At 47.2% G+C, this 14,611-nt stretch overlaps 1 pseudogene; it reads right to left on the bottom strand.

Moving 5' to 3' along the window:
• Positions 1-9,566: 9,566 nt before the first annotated feature.
• On the bottom strand, positions 9,567-14,571 carry LOC123169247 (disease resistance protein RPM1-like; annotated as a pseudogene).
• Between the last annotated feature and the right edge of the window lie 40 nt (positions 14,572-14,611).

Here is a 14,611-nt window from a genome sequence, read left to right as displayed (position 1 = left end):
ATCATAAGAGGGTGGTGCACCGAAGAGAAGATGATGGGGGTGCAAAGTTCACGCGAGTACAACAGGGGCGAAGGTTAATGAGGAGTGATGTAGTGGCGAGAGCGTTAGGCCAAAAGCGCGGAGGCACATTGGCATGAAAGAGAAGCGCACGAATACAGTCTTTAAGAGTGCGAAGAACGCGCTCAACGCGATCGTTCTGTTGCGAAGTGTACAGGCAAGTGAGACGAAAAGTCGTGCCATGTGTGGTGAGGAGAGTGCGAACAGCTAAGTTGTCGAACTCCTTCCCGTTATCCGTTTGTAACGCGAGGATGGGACGGCCAAACTGCATGAAAACATAGGAGTAGAATGCGGCGAGTAGAGATAACATTGTACTTACGCCGCAACGGGAAGGTCCACACATAGTGCAAAAATAATCGAGAATGACAAGGTAGTAGATAGCCCGTATTATTTGCAACTGGAGAGGTCCATACATCACTATGAATTAACTCAAACGGGTACGATGCAACATGAGAAGAAGCCCTAAAAGGAAGACGAGCATGTTTGACGAGGCGACAAGCATGACAAGAGTGATCGTCGGGGCTGACCCAAGCGAGCATGCCAAAGGTCCACACCGGTGGCGAGGGCAACAGGAGCGGCGGAGGTGGTGGAGGCGATGGAGTGGACCGGTAGAGCTCGTCGGGGCTGTCACATAGGCGGAGGACCATCCGGGTACGAGCATCCTTAACAGAAAAACCACACTCGTCAAACTCAACGGTAACAGGATTTTCATATATAAAAGAACGAAGGAAACAAGATTTTTAATAAGATCAGGAGAGACTAAGATGTTAGATAATGACAGTGAAGTAGATGTAGACGGAAAAGATGCATGTCGACGGTGATGCGAGTGGAAATTTGGACGATATAGGAGGTGTGGAGGTTACCGGGATAAGCGGCCATATGCGCAGTAGCGCCGGTGTCCATGTACCAGTCGCAGCCGCCGGTGTAGATGGATAGAGTGGGAGCGGAGTGCAGGGCCGCCAGCAATGCCAAATCCCAAGGCGTTGGGGGGGGGGGGAAGCGCGGTAACCGACGACTGTGGCGGGGCTGTCAGGGGCAGCAGCGGCAGCCCTCCTGGCTGCGGCGGCTGTCCGTAGGAAAGAGGTCCGTGGGACGCCACGTAGGGCTGTGGCGCAGCGTAAAACGCCTTATGCGAGGGAGGCCGCGTGCCGAGGATGCCTGGAGCAGGAGCACGAGGAACCAGGATGGAAAAGGCATGCACAATACCGATCCACGGATTCTGGTCGGCGTACCACGAGGCCGACTGAAATTGCTGCTGAGGACGGGCGGCTCCCTCCCTGAGCCCTGTTGGCCTACTTCTGCTTGCGCCCACCGTGGCGACCCCTGTTAGCGGCCGGCTGCTACGGCAGGAATGGGGCCGGCACCGGTGGGAAGGCCGGAGGGGGCGGGCGGGCCGGCATGGGGCGCGGCTGAGGCGACGCCGAGCCTCCATGAGTGCCGACGGTGAGGATGATGTGGGTCCCCCGGGTCCGGGACATCTTCATCCGCCTCTCCTCCAGCTTGAGGTACGCCACCACTTTGGCAAAGGTTGGCTCCGAGATGAGAGTAAGGTTGGAGGCGGCGTTTCCAAATTCCTCGTTGAGACCAGTGGTGAGGGTGCTGATGAGGAGCTCCTCGTCGATCGTCTCGCCGAGATCATGGAGCTCATCGGCGAGCTCTTTGAGGCGCATGCAAAAATCGTCGATGGGCGAGTCAAGCTGCTGGCACCCATAAAATTCACCGTGGAGGAGGACTTTGCGTTGCAGCTTGTTGTCGGTGAAGAAGCCGTTGAGCTTGGTCCAGACGGCGTAAGCATCATCGTCGTCGTCCACCACCGTGTGGAAGAGGTCCTTGGAGATGGTGAGGTAGAACCAGCGGATGATGGTGGCGTCGAGGATCATCCACTTCTCGTCGTTCACCATGAGGCTGGATTCCACGGTGCCATCGACGTGGCAATGGAGCAAGTACTCGCGAAACACCAAGGAGAAATACCGCTTCCAAGCGGAGTAGGAGGCGGTGGATTGATCAAGAACCACCGGGACGCGCTCGTGAATGTTGAGATCGCGAACGAGGGTGACATCCGGACCGGCAAAGGGATTGGTGGCGGTGGAGGAGCCCGGGGAGCTCATGGTGGCGGCTGTTGGGTGGAGAGGGACGCGGAAAAGCGGCGGCAGCTAGGGGAAGAGCGGCGGCTGGGAAGGAGGGGCGGGTCGGGGCGTGCGGCTGCTAGGGTTGCAGGTAGGAGAGGGGTGGCGAAAGCGGAAGAGGAAGGGTGGCGGCGGCAACGCGCGGCTGGAGGGAGTGGCAGCAGCGGCGGGTGGCGGCGGCGCGAGAGGAGGCGCGGCGACGGCTAGGCTAGGGTAAGATCGTGGGGGAAACTGATACCCTGTGGAAGACTAGGTTTAGGCCGTGCAACACACAATGCATTGATCGGGTGCACTAGACACGTATATAAGATGTACAAGACGGAGCCATAACGTCAACTATACAGGAAAACTAGAAGGTGGACCTACAACACAATATACATGCACAATATATTCAACAGGTAGCCAGAGGAGGGGGTGGTGGGTGCTCATGGTGTTGTGGTAGCTTTGGCGGTGATTGATCCCTTGTCCTAATGTGGAGACCTTGCGCTTGCCACGGCGGTCCTCTTCTCAGGTTGGATCAGCGACCCTGGTACCTCGTCTGGTTAAATTTTTGAAATATAGGAAACATAAATTGTGTCATGAATAAGTTTTAACTTACTTGGCACGCAAAACACTAATACATATTTATTTTGAAAAAATACTAATACATATTTAGTGTGTGTTCTTTTTCTTTTTCAAAGGTTCGAACAACTCCAATGCAAAAAAAAAGCCCCTACTTTGATTTACAAAGCTTTGATATCCTCGTCGAGAACCACTCACCAAACTGGGTCGACAATTTCAATGGTCTTCAGAAAAAAAAATGGATTAGGTGACTTAGTTGATGAGAGCATTTCGAGAACTAGAAGATCTAGTCCAAAACTTCTCTCCAAAAGGTAAAAAAAGATTTTTTTTCATCCAGCAGATATCTTAAAACTCAATCCGAAATTATTACTCCTTTGTATGTACATATGTACTGATACTGAACTTTCTTATTTATTTTAAAGTCAGTGGGAGCTGCCGTTTCAAAATAAAATCCCAAATTATTTAAGAGATTAACATTTTCTTCATCTAACAGATCCCCTAAAACTTAATCTCGTAAAAACACTTCAACGCAAATTCATTTGAAACGCATAGAGTAGACTACTTCATTTCATAATTAAACAATGGTATTACGTTACCATCAAATCTAGCATACTGGAATACGATACTGCAGTCTACCACGCCAAGGCAGTCGAACTGCCTCTTCAGATGCCACGTGCGCGCCTTCTTCACTTGATTATGCCTCCTACGCGGTACTGCAGTGTGCAACCTGCAACATTATACTCCCCCTCATCCACCGTTGATCGTACTCGCTGGAGTCATCGATCACCGACCAAACGCGGGGCGCCTGTATCAGCACTCTCATCTTGACTACCCACAGGGAGTAATTTGAGTCCGTCAACATCGGATACTTGACCGACACGTTGGTGACTCTTGACGAAGCTGCAAGCACCATGGCACCTTCCTGGCTGTCGGGGGCGCGTACTTTCCACCATCGCCATCGCTGCTCTTGCCGTCGCTCTTCTTCAGAGATGTATCTCCCATCACCGCCGCCAAATGCCTCTGATCACCACCGTCACACTCCACATGATCCAAAAAAATCAATGGCTTTGGTACCAATTATTAGTTCTACAGTGTAATCCTCTCTCTCTCTCTCTCTCTCTCTCTCTCTCTCTCTGCCTAATTTCTCTGATAAAATCAACGCACGTGCAAGGTGGAAGAAAGCCCAGAGAATGAATGACGTCAACAGAGAGGAAAAGAGGTTTTTGCGACGCGTAATTATTGCGTCCTTTTCGCCTTTTCTTTTGTTAAGTCTAGCAAAATATTTAGCGAAAACTCTGGCGATCCACAAAAAGCACGCACCATCCCACGTGAAGGTGTCAGTTGACCTGATACATGAACTTAGCATACAAACAGAAATACTACGACATGGTCGCAACGTGTATAGAGCATGCTGTTATCTTTCATGAAGGAGTCGGGGAACTAGGCGATCTTCATCAGCACTGACAAGAGAAGCCAACCGTTATCTTTCATGAACCCAGAGGTGGGTATGTAGGAGCAACTGCGTGCACTGCTATTCCCATGAGTTTGAACATTGGGCTGCATTTGAGCTGGGCAAGCCCGCCTCCAATCCAAACACCATTATTTTCATGCGGCATGGCAGAGTGATGGACCCTATGTGGTGATCCACAACATGTTCTCTCCGTGTCTGTGATGGTTGTGCATTCTTTTTATGTATGCCTACTAGTATTTGCTAGCTGGAGCATCTTATTCTATAAGAATGCATGAGAATGTTTCAAAATCTATATAGGAAAATTATGTAATCATTGACTTGTAAGCCCGGATGTGTGACTGGGGTATGATATGTTCTAGTCAGTTTCAGATTTTACGGCAGTCATGATTGTCTGGTTTAAAGATAAACTTTCACAAGAGTGAGTTGTTTTGTTTTGGGAAGGCCAAAGACGAGCAAGACACTTATAGACAACTTTTCGGGTGTGAATTAGGGTCTTTACCATTTAGTTATTTGGGCATACCAATTCACCACCGTAAGTTGTCTAATAAAGAATGGAAGTGTATCTAAGATTGAATTGAGAAAAAGCTGAGCTGCTCGAAGGGCAAGCTTATGTCTTATGGAGGTCGGCTAGTGCTGATTAATTCGGTACTGGCCAGTATGCCGATGTTTCTACTATCTTTCTTCGAAATTCCGAAAGGGGTACGAAAGCGACTTGATTTCTTTAGGTCTCGTTTCTTCTGGCAATCAGATGAGGCCAAAAGGAAATACCGACTGGCGCGATAGGACATCCTTTGCCGGCCAAAGGCCCAAGGGGGTCTTGGTATTGAGAACTTAGAAATCAAGAATAAATGCCTTATGAGCAAATGGCTCTACAGGTTGGAGAATAAGCCGGAGGGCATGTGGGCACAGATTTTGCGCAATAAATATTTGCAGTCGAAAACGCTAGCCCAGGTTACCATGAGACCAACTGACACGCCATTCTGGAAAGGGCTTATGAGAACGAAGGATTTGTTCTTTCGTAGGGTCAAATTCTTAATTGGCAATGGGATGTCAACAAGATTTTGGGAGGATACGTGGTTAGGAGAGTCACCCCTGGCCGTACAATATCCCACCCTTATATAACATTGTGCAACGCAAGGAGGATTACGTAGGTACAGTGTTCCAAACGCCCCCCTTGAATATTCAGTTCAGACGTGCGTTAGTTGGTCAGCGATGGACTGCCTGGTTGCACTTGGTTTGGAGATTGATAGATGTTCGACTTTCTGACCAGCTGGATTTGACGCAATGGACGCTAGCTAAGAATGGGGTGTTTACGATGAAATCTTTTTATATGGATTTGTTTAGTTGTGGCCCAATCTCAAGATCGTTACATATTTGAAAGATTAAGGTGCCCTTGCGTATTAAAAGTTTTATGTGGTATGTCCACAAGCAAGTAATACTCACCAAGAACAATTTAATCAAGAGGCGATGGGTAGGTAGTTCACGTTGTTGTTTTTGTGATCATGATGAAACAATACAACACCTATTCCTTGAATGCCCACTCGCCAAATTGCTTTGGAGAACCATTCGTATAGCCTTCAACATTAATCTTCGAGTTGACATTGAATCGTTGTTTGGAACGTGGTTAGCTGGGGATGAACATTCTACTGCATCTTGTATTCGGATTGGAATCTGTGCGCTTCTGTGGGCTATATGGAATTGTAGGAATGATTTGATAACAGACAACATAACTTAACTTTCTTACACGTTATCTTCAGAGCTACCGCATGGATCCGTACGTGGTCCTTACTCACTCCTATGGACTCCAGGGAGCCTTTGGTTACTGGGTGCACCCAGTGGGAGATGGTAGCACGGGCTATATTCAATCGGTTCGGATGGCGGTCGCATAATAGGATAAGAGTCTAGGGAGCTTATCCTTTATTTTGCCTTACCGGTTGTGATTTTGAGCATGTACTTCTTTTTCTTTGTTTTGCTCCGCTTCCGAGCTGTAATACCTTTATGACTTTGTGATACTTTGAGACTTTTTAATAAGATGGCTGCATGCATCTCTATGATGCAGAGGCCGGGCGTACGCCTCCATTTCCAAAAAAAAATTGATTTCGACCAAGTATCTGCTGCTTGTCCTCTGCTCGGGTGTCGGGTCTCAAACATGAACCAGTCACTGGGTCTGTTTATGACAGTGTGCTTGTTTTTTGAATTTTGATTTTTGGGTGTTGCAGCGTGTGGTTATGGCCTTTCATCCGTATGCTTTACTTTTCTTCCGAGCATTCCAATCAGGATTTTCTTGAAACTTTGCCACTCTGAAATTCTGTCTCCAAAGAATCTTTTACTGTAATTTTGCAAACCCTCCGTCGTCTTCTCGCATCACAAGGCTGGATATAATCTTTCCCTTTTGTATTTCGGATGTGCTCCCCTTTTATTTTACTTTGCAGAATGTTTCCTGCTGATGACAGAGACAATTGAACTGTATATCAAGAGGCAGACTGTATATGTTTCCATGAGAGAATCTGTGCCAACGTACTTGGAGCATGGGAAGATGCTACAAAATTCGATGCCAACGTTTCCACTAAGCTGCGTACCATCCTCTGCATCCTGACTTAGAAGATCAAGAGCAAAGTATTTACAGGGAAGCAGTTCACAGAGAGCCTCTCTGCAGTTAGTTGTGAAGAGGAAAATGGCACTTGGTTCATATTCAGTCTTCATGTTGATCTCTGCTGGTACTTCATCTTCTTTGTGGTCGCGGTGGCAGATGCTTCCTCTTCTTATAACAGGTAACATCTGGGCCATCAAACAATCAATATGAACAGTGAGTGTACATACAAAATCGGGGTCTGAGAACATATTCTAGCATCAACAAGTAATCTTGCTCTGCGCGAGGGGATTGGAGATGACTGGCGGTCATTGAGGTGGATTTTGACTTGTTGGGGATTTAATCCCTTCCGATCCCCTTCAACCCCCTTGAAATCCTTTAGAACCAAACGAGGCCTAATACAACATTGTATCATAGCCCAGAGCCATGGGGCTATCAAGGTATTATTCTCCTCCAGACATACATGGTGCAGGTATGTAGAGCATACGTACATCAAAATTCTTTTTTTTTTAGAATCACCGGGGGAGGAGTCCCTCCACCTGAATATATTACTCAAAGTGGCCATTATGCCAGAGAGTGATCCGGTTTATAAGGGAAAGCAGATTGAAAACCTAAACAATTTGACCCCGTTTATAAGGAAAATCGGGCCGAAAACCGTACAAGTAACAAGGTTACAAGAATATGAGAAGAGTAGGGCGCCCACCAAAGGCAGGACATAGCTAGCAGACTAACAAGACCAACACCATAAAAGACACAAGTAGTTGTGGGGTGATGTCGAGGGACACAATACCAAGACTTTGCAAGGAACCTAACGCACCGCACTAGCGTGCATACCAAACCCACGGCGCAACACAGGAGCACCACAGTCAACGAGTGCCACGCACGAACCTTGACTACGAGCTCCGCCAATGAAGTTCGGGACGATTAGCAAGTTGGGGAGTCGTCATTGAGCAAAGATGACCGAGGCAACACCAAGAGCACGAAGCTCGCCGCAACACAACGGCAGCCATGAGAGGGTCTTGAGCTTGCACAACAAGAGGGACGACACAAAGGCACCGCCGCCGAACCCCTACAGAACACCACCAAGGACATGCATACGGGGTAGAGATGGCTGCTCCACAGCACGGAGGAGTGCTGTTGCCAGACCCCGACACGCACCACCTTTACCCAAACCAGTCACACCACCACCACCACCACGGACAACCCCACTGCTTGCAGCTAACCAACAAAACAACCTAGCCAACTTCTTGATGATACCTTCAAGAAGGGGTGCGACGCACGGTTGCGCCGCCATCATCGGTTCCAGGTAGTCCTGGAAGCAGAGTTTCCTCCGAAGTCGAGCAAAAGGTGGTCAAATCAACATTTTGACGACGCCTCCAGGAAGGGTAGTGGCGCCCACGGGCGTCACTGTCGTCGGCTCTGAACAGAGCATGGCTTTCGCCGAGTTGAGCATTCACACACCCTGTGAACGGATTATTCAGGGCACACCGCACCACCGCCCGCGCCTCATGGCAGCACCAGCAGCCACAGGATGCACTGGGCGCCATGAGCGCCCCACCAAGCACCGCCACCGGCAGCAACCTCCATCTCCCAGCCACACACCGCCATGCAGCCAGCAGCGAGCCGCCACCACGACACCGGACGGAGACACCTCCACGCATGTAACTCATCAGCAGGAGCAGAGTCCTTGCCGACCCAGCGGCCGAGGATGGCAGATCTGGACAGCGCCAGACCTGGACGCCCTAACTACGCAGCCAGACGAGCATCAGGCCAGCACCGCCGTGCGCCGCTCCACCACGACCACGATCGCACGCATCCAACCACACCTGCCGCCCGCCACCACCGCCCGCAGAAACCACCGGCTGACCCAACCTCGCGCCCCAGATCCGCCCCCGCCCCTGACCAGTCAGCGCCCGAGCAAGCAGCGACGAGCCGCTGCACACATGGGGCCGGGACTGGCCGGCAGGGACACCGGGACAACGCCGACGAGCGCCGCCTCCGCCCGCCTCCGAGGCCGGCCTCCCGATCCAATCTGACGCATCCCGTCGCCCTTCCTCTGACGAAAGGGAGGACGCGCGGAGCAGGAGAAGCGCCTCGCCGCCACCATCCCCGGAGCGCGCGCGGCCTTTGCCGGCGGCCTCCTCATGTGGCGGCGAGACCGGGTGTGAGGAAGGGAGGGGAGCGGCGGCGCGACAGGGGCGCCCCCGTGTCGCCAGAGGAGCGTACATCAAAATTCTGATCCATCTAATGTTTGCACAGACGAGCTATCTATTTTGTGCCGACAATGAGTAGCGATAACATATGTACGTGAAGTCAATTCACCGAAAGAACTTGAAGCTTGGTGTCCAATATCATCAAATTCCTTTCTTTTCATGACACAAAGCGTAGCATTCAGACCATAGCATCAAGTATTTACAGACCTGGGGTACTCTTAAATGTTGTAACTTGCTCTATCACACAAAAAAATATAAAAAAGATCGAATCTGGGCATATATCAGGAAGCCGCTAAAATACAAGATGGGCACTTCCTGACTTAGCATACTGTGCGGCTGCATCCTGTCCGGTGTCCACTTACCTTGGTTGACACGACAGCAAACAGCAGGCATGGCAGAGGACAGTTTCAGACTGTCAGCGGTGGCCTTCTCCCTCTCAATGGTAGCCAGTATCGAGGCAGACATAGCGCTCACGTGGTGGGATCATGTGCTTCCGGGGGCCATGGCACTGCTCACAATGAACATCTGAGCATATGAATTACAAACAAAGTATTTTATTTAAAAGCCACAGTTGAAGCAGGCGATATCATACATGGAGTAGTTCACAACCAGCAGTCCAGCATTTGCGAATAGAAGCAAGCAGTTCAAACAGGTAACGCAAAGGGGGAAATAGTCTGAAAAAGCAGAGGAAGCGCTGAAGGTTCATCTTGTAAGCTCAGAGTAGCAGCAGCAAACACAGGCAGTAGTACGTCTTGTAAACGCAGAGGAAACCCAGACCGTATTGTAGTATATATATATCGGCAGCGGCACGAACTTATAACTCACTGAATCGAATCTGCATAACCAACACCATTTCTTAAAGTAGTAAGATGAAATACGAGGGAGGAATCAAGTAGTGGTACAAGTAGTTAGTAATAGCTTGCACACATACCTACGCATTTCACGACCGGTGTGGCAGGTCAATCTCGGAGAGTATACCACCACCGATCCCCTCGAATTGCAGAACGGCGCAGCAACGCCAAGAAGTCGCTGGTGATTTCCCGAAAGGGTAGACGCTGGAGGGGCAGGAGGAACTCAACGCCAGATGGGACCTCCGTCATGCTGCTGAGGTTGACTAAGAATAATTCCTCCAGGCTAGCCATGGCGCCTTGTGCTATCCCTAGTCGACTTAGATTAGGCAGGTTCTTAGAACGAGAATCTTCAGCTTGGGAAACCACCCCATGAGAAATGTCAGCTGCTCTCCGTTGTATGCTCTGCTGAGCTGTAGACGCGTAAAGTTTGACAACCGAGAAAGGGATGGCAAGGGGTCTTCTCTCAGCTGTGACCAAGATAGAACCAATGAATACAAGTTCTGCCCCTTAATGGCTTGGAAGAGAGAAGACTCGTCCAGCGCCCCTTCCGCTAGTCGCCCTCTCAAACTTAGCTTCTGCAGGTTTGGCAGGCAGACATTCAATCCGAGGATCTCGTTTTCATCACTTGCATTCACATCTAGGAAGGACAAATACTGCATCTGAACTAGAGACTCACTGATACTTCTACAGTAGATTGCCTTCACATTCAGTAACCTCAAGCTTCTCACTTGCCTCAGCTCCCCTAAATGTCCAACAGAATCATCCTCTAATTCCAATGCTTGTAGCGTCTGAAGGTTTATTAGATTTCCAAGTCCATTGGGGATATGCACACTACTGCAACTTGCAAGCTCTCTCCAATCTGTATCAATTGTTTTCTGAGCAAATAAGTGCCTAAGCTTCTTCAGTTTCACAATCCCACTAGGGAGCTCATGTATATCAGATTCATAAAGGTCGAATATCAACCAATTTGAAAGCTTCTGCACAGACTTAGGGAGCTTCTTCACTTTTGAATTACGCAAACCCAAATGATGGAGATTAAACAGATCTCCAATAGCATCTGGAATCTCCTCGATAGGCAGCCCACTTAATTCTAACACTGTCATATATCTTGACTCCGTGCATAGCAGAGGTAGTAAAGTGAATGATGACTTGCTACCGCCAGGTGTAATGATAGTCCGAAGTTGGTGCATATTTGAAAATGGCTGTTGAATATCCTTCTATAGTTTGTGAAGCACCAACCGACGTCCATTCATCTCAAGAGACCCCCCACACTGATCCTCATAACTAACACCAAAACAATTCTTCTTGCACAAATCAACTGCGAGTTCACGTACGAGATCGTGCATTTTGAATTTCTTCATCCGACCAAATGAGTTTCTCTCAACAAGTTGCAGCATGTTTCTGTCAACCAACTCTTTTAGATAGCATTCTGCCACTACTTCTAGTGTGCTTTCACCCCTCTCCTCGATGAATCCCTCTGTTGTCCATAACCGTACAAGTTGTTTCCTTTTAAAATGATAGTCTTCTGGAAATAAGCTGCTGTATAGGAAAGAACTTTTTAAGTATGTTGGGAGGTAGATGAAGCTTAGATGCAGAACATTCCTTATGTGGTCCAGCCTTGAATTGTTAATTATCTCCCAGCTCAGTTGTTCGTTTATTCTTCTCCATTCTTCCACGGTTTTATCACGCACACGCAAGAGGCTACCAACTGACACGATAGCAAGAGGCAAGCCTTTGAACTTGCTAACTATTTCCTTGCACAATGGCTTCAATTCTGTGGGACATTCATGATTTGTATCTCTTGGAAAGGCTTTCTTACAAAAGAGATCCCATGCCTTGTATTCTGGTAAAGCTTCCAGTGTTAAGATACGTCCTGGAGAGGCAAGTGCGGCAACGCAGGCTTCCCTTGTTGTGAGCATCACTCTACTGCCCTTATCATTATGAATAAACATCCTTGACAAATCATTAAATGCTTCCGGATCCCAAACATCATCCAATATGATAAAGTACTTCCTTTGCTCCAGATATTTCTTTAATGTCTCTTCAAGGCTCATTATGTCCATAGCCAGAATGCTAGATAGAACACTGGCATTATCCTTAAAAAGTTCTTTGATCATATTTCTCAAGACATCTTCTCTAGAATAAGTCTAAGAAATGGAGACCCAGGCGTAGAACTGGAATTTTTCCCTCTCCTTCTTGTAGACATTTGCAGCTAAAGCAGTTTTACCAAGACCTCCCATTCCAAGCAGACTTATCACAGAGCATTCCAGATCATCACCTGCCAACCATTGCTGGAGTTCTTCTCTGTTTTTATCCACCCCCACTAGATCTTCTTCATCAAGGGAGCATGAAATGTTTGCTAGATCTTGGGATCTCTTGACAATGTAATTTGAGTTGCTAGTACCCCCGTTGTTTATCATTCCAACCCGACGATTGTTTGTCTCTGACAAGTGTGAAAGTTCTTTCTCTATTTCCTTCACCTTGGAAGCTATCCTGTTCAAAGAAAGCAAAGATCTGGGCTTCTTGAAACCCTTCTTCAGAAAACAAAACAACAACCTATATCTTGTTCCTGCCCAACAAGATACAAGTACTCATCCACCATGTCCTCCATCACATGTGCTACTAAGCGTACCTCCTCCAACCAGACCTTATATACCTGATTGTTGCGACTACGAATGTCCATCTGACATAGAACCTCGTGCATTATGCGAAGCTCCCTACCAACACGGCCCATACTGCCCTGTAGTTCTAGTAGTTGTGTGCCATACTTTCCAAACTGTACACTGGCCTGGTCTACAGCTGCCTTTGCCAAAGCAATTCCAATCTTTCTAATGGCTAGAAGAATCACAATCTCTGCCATTACTTTGAGAATTGCTAATGTCTCGGTGTTACGTCGTGGCCTAGTTGTGTATTCTCCTCTGTATGATCAGAATGACCACTGTAAAATGAAGTGATACGTTAATTACAAAAAAATAGTGAAATTATACTACTAGCAACTATGAAGCACCTGCAAAAACACTTCAAAACTCACCAAACACTTGCACTTGCCATAACACTTAAAAACTCTCCAACCACAATGGAAAAGTAAAATAAGTAGAACTTTCCCAAGAAATACTACTAATGTCTTAATTCATATTGGTAGCTTATCTAACTAACCGAGATAGCCAAACAAAATTAGCTCTTTCGACAGGCATGTCCATGAATTTTAGAACACTTGAGACTGTTCTATAGTCAAGTATGGCAAACAGAATGTTATTAACTAGCAACAAGAACCAGTGACACTTCACCAAATAACCGCTCATGTATGTTCCTCTTCCCTATAAATATATATTAGGTTAAACACCCCAAATGTTGAAATCTGAACCAAGTCAAAGAGGAAACCAATCTGGCATACCTGCCGGCCTGCCAATATGCATGGTCTACTTCCAACTAACTTAGTTCAATATTTCCTTGTTATCTATGTAAGTAACATCCACAGATATATGGAGAGACTAATAGATAATGTTGTTGGTTAAGATATAAGAAAGAAAGTTGTAGCGCAATCAATAAATGAACAATAAAGCAAAACTACAGTATCATAGATGTCATTAGGCAAATCAATATGTACTCCCATGATTACAGTGACTCCGATTAAAAGGAGTCATCAATTTTCACTTCAGGAAATCCTCGCACAACAAGAATGTTCGCTTTATGAGGGTAGAATTTCCCACGAGCATATGAAATTTGCTAATATATTGGCACAAGAAATTTGCCAATATATTGTATCTTCAATGCAAAGCATATGCCTGGCCCAATTTCCCATTACCAACAAGCATTATCAACAGCGATGTTAGAGATTAATTCCAGATATTTTGGCTATCCAGGAGAAAGGATGACAACTACAACCTGAACATACATATATGCCAGCTCGCCAGATCTTGGCACCGACAAATTAAGCTCGTCCTTTTCCAGAAGAAATCTTATTCTGTTTATGTTGTCGGAAGAAATCGAAATCGAAATGCACCATATACTAGGTTTGTCAAGTTCAAAAGATACAACAGAAGTTAGTTTTATTTGCACAGAGGAAGAATGCTTTGAGTGCAACCTACGATAGGAAGGAAAGTAGTGAAGGATGATGCACCTGCCTTGTTATAGCTTAGATCTGCTCGGTCTTGGTAACCTCCTTGTGCACTTTTGAATCTGAAACCACCAGAACAATCTTCTCGAAAAAAGAAAAAGAGACATCATGGCTCAGCTGGTCTTGTTGTCATTGCAGCTTGATCGTAGCGATTCTGAACTGTCATGGAGTCATTGGCATGATCGAGAGTATGCAAGCTTGTTGCTGATGACAAGTTGCTGGATCTGATCTTCCTCCTTGTTTCTTTTACCCAGCAAAACTAGAGAGCAACCTGGCAGGAAAACTGCTCAATTTTTGTATCAACCCAGTTAAGATATTAACAAGAGAGCTACGAACAAAGCAAATTAAGGGCAACGCACCTTGATGGTAATCGGCGTAAATCCGGCTAGATTTGGACCTATGGCAACCTACTTGTGTCATCTGTCATGGCTTGGTGAGTGGGTAATGCTAGTCTCGTCGCTGAAGCCAACAAAGGACTAGCCAGAGAACCTGCAAGTAAAGTCAAGTTGATGCTAGTCTTCTTGTGATTGCATTTCAACTTTACTTTTTCCAGAGAATCTAAAAAAGCTCAATTGTTCTCGGACATGCTGCATTATTAGAAAGCAATAGACACTTCAAAGTTCCC

Source organism: Triticum aestivum, chromosome 7D (assembly GCF_018294505.1).
Source record: "Triticum aestivum cultivar Chinese Spring chromosome 7D, IWGSC CS RefSeq v2.1, whole genome shotgun sequence".
Taxonomy (NCBI): Eukaryota; Viridiplantae; Streptophyta; class Magnoliopsida; order Poales; family Poaceae; genus Triticum; species Triticum aestivum.
Note: the sequence above shows the minus strand (reverse complement) of the source record. Positions and strands in the feature narration are given on the sequence as shown.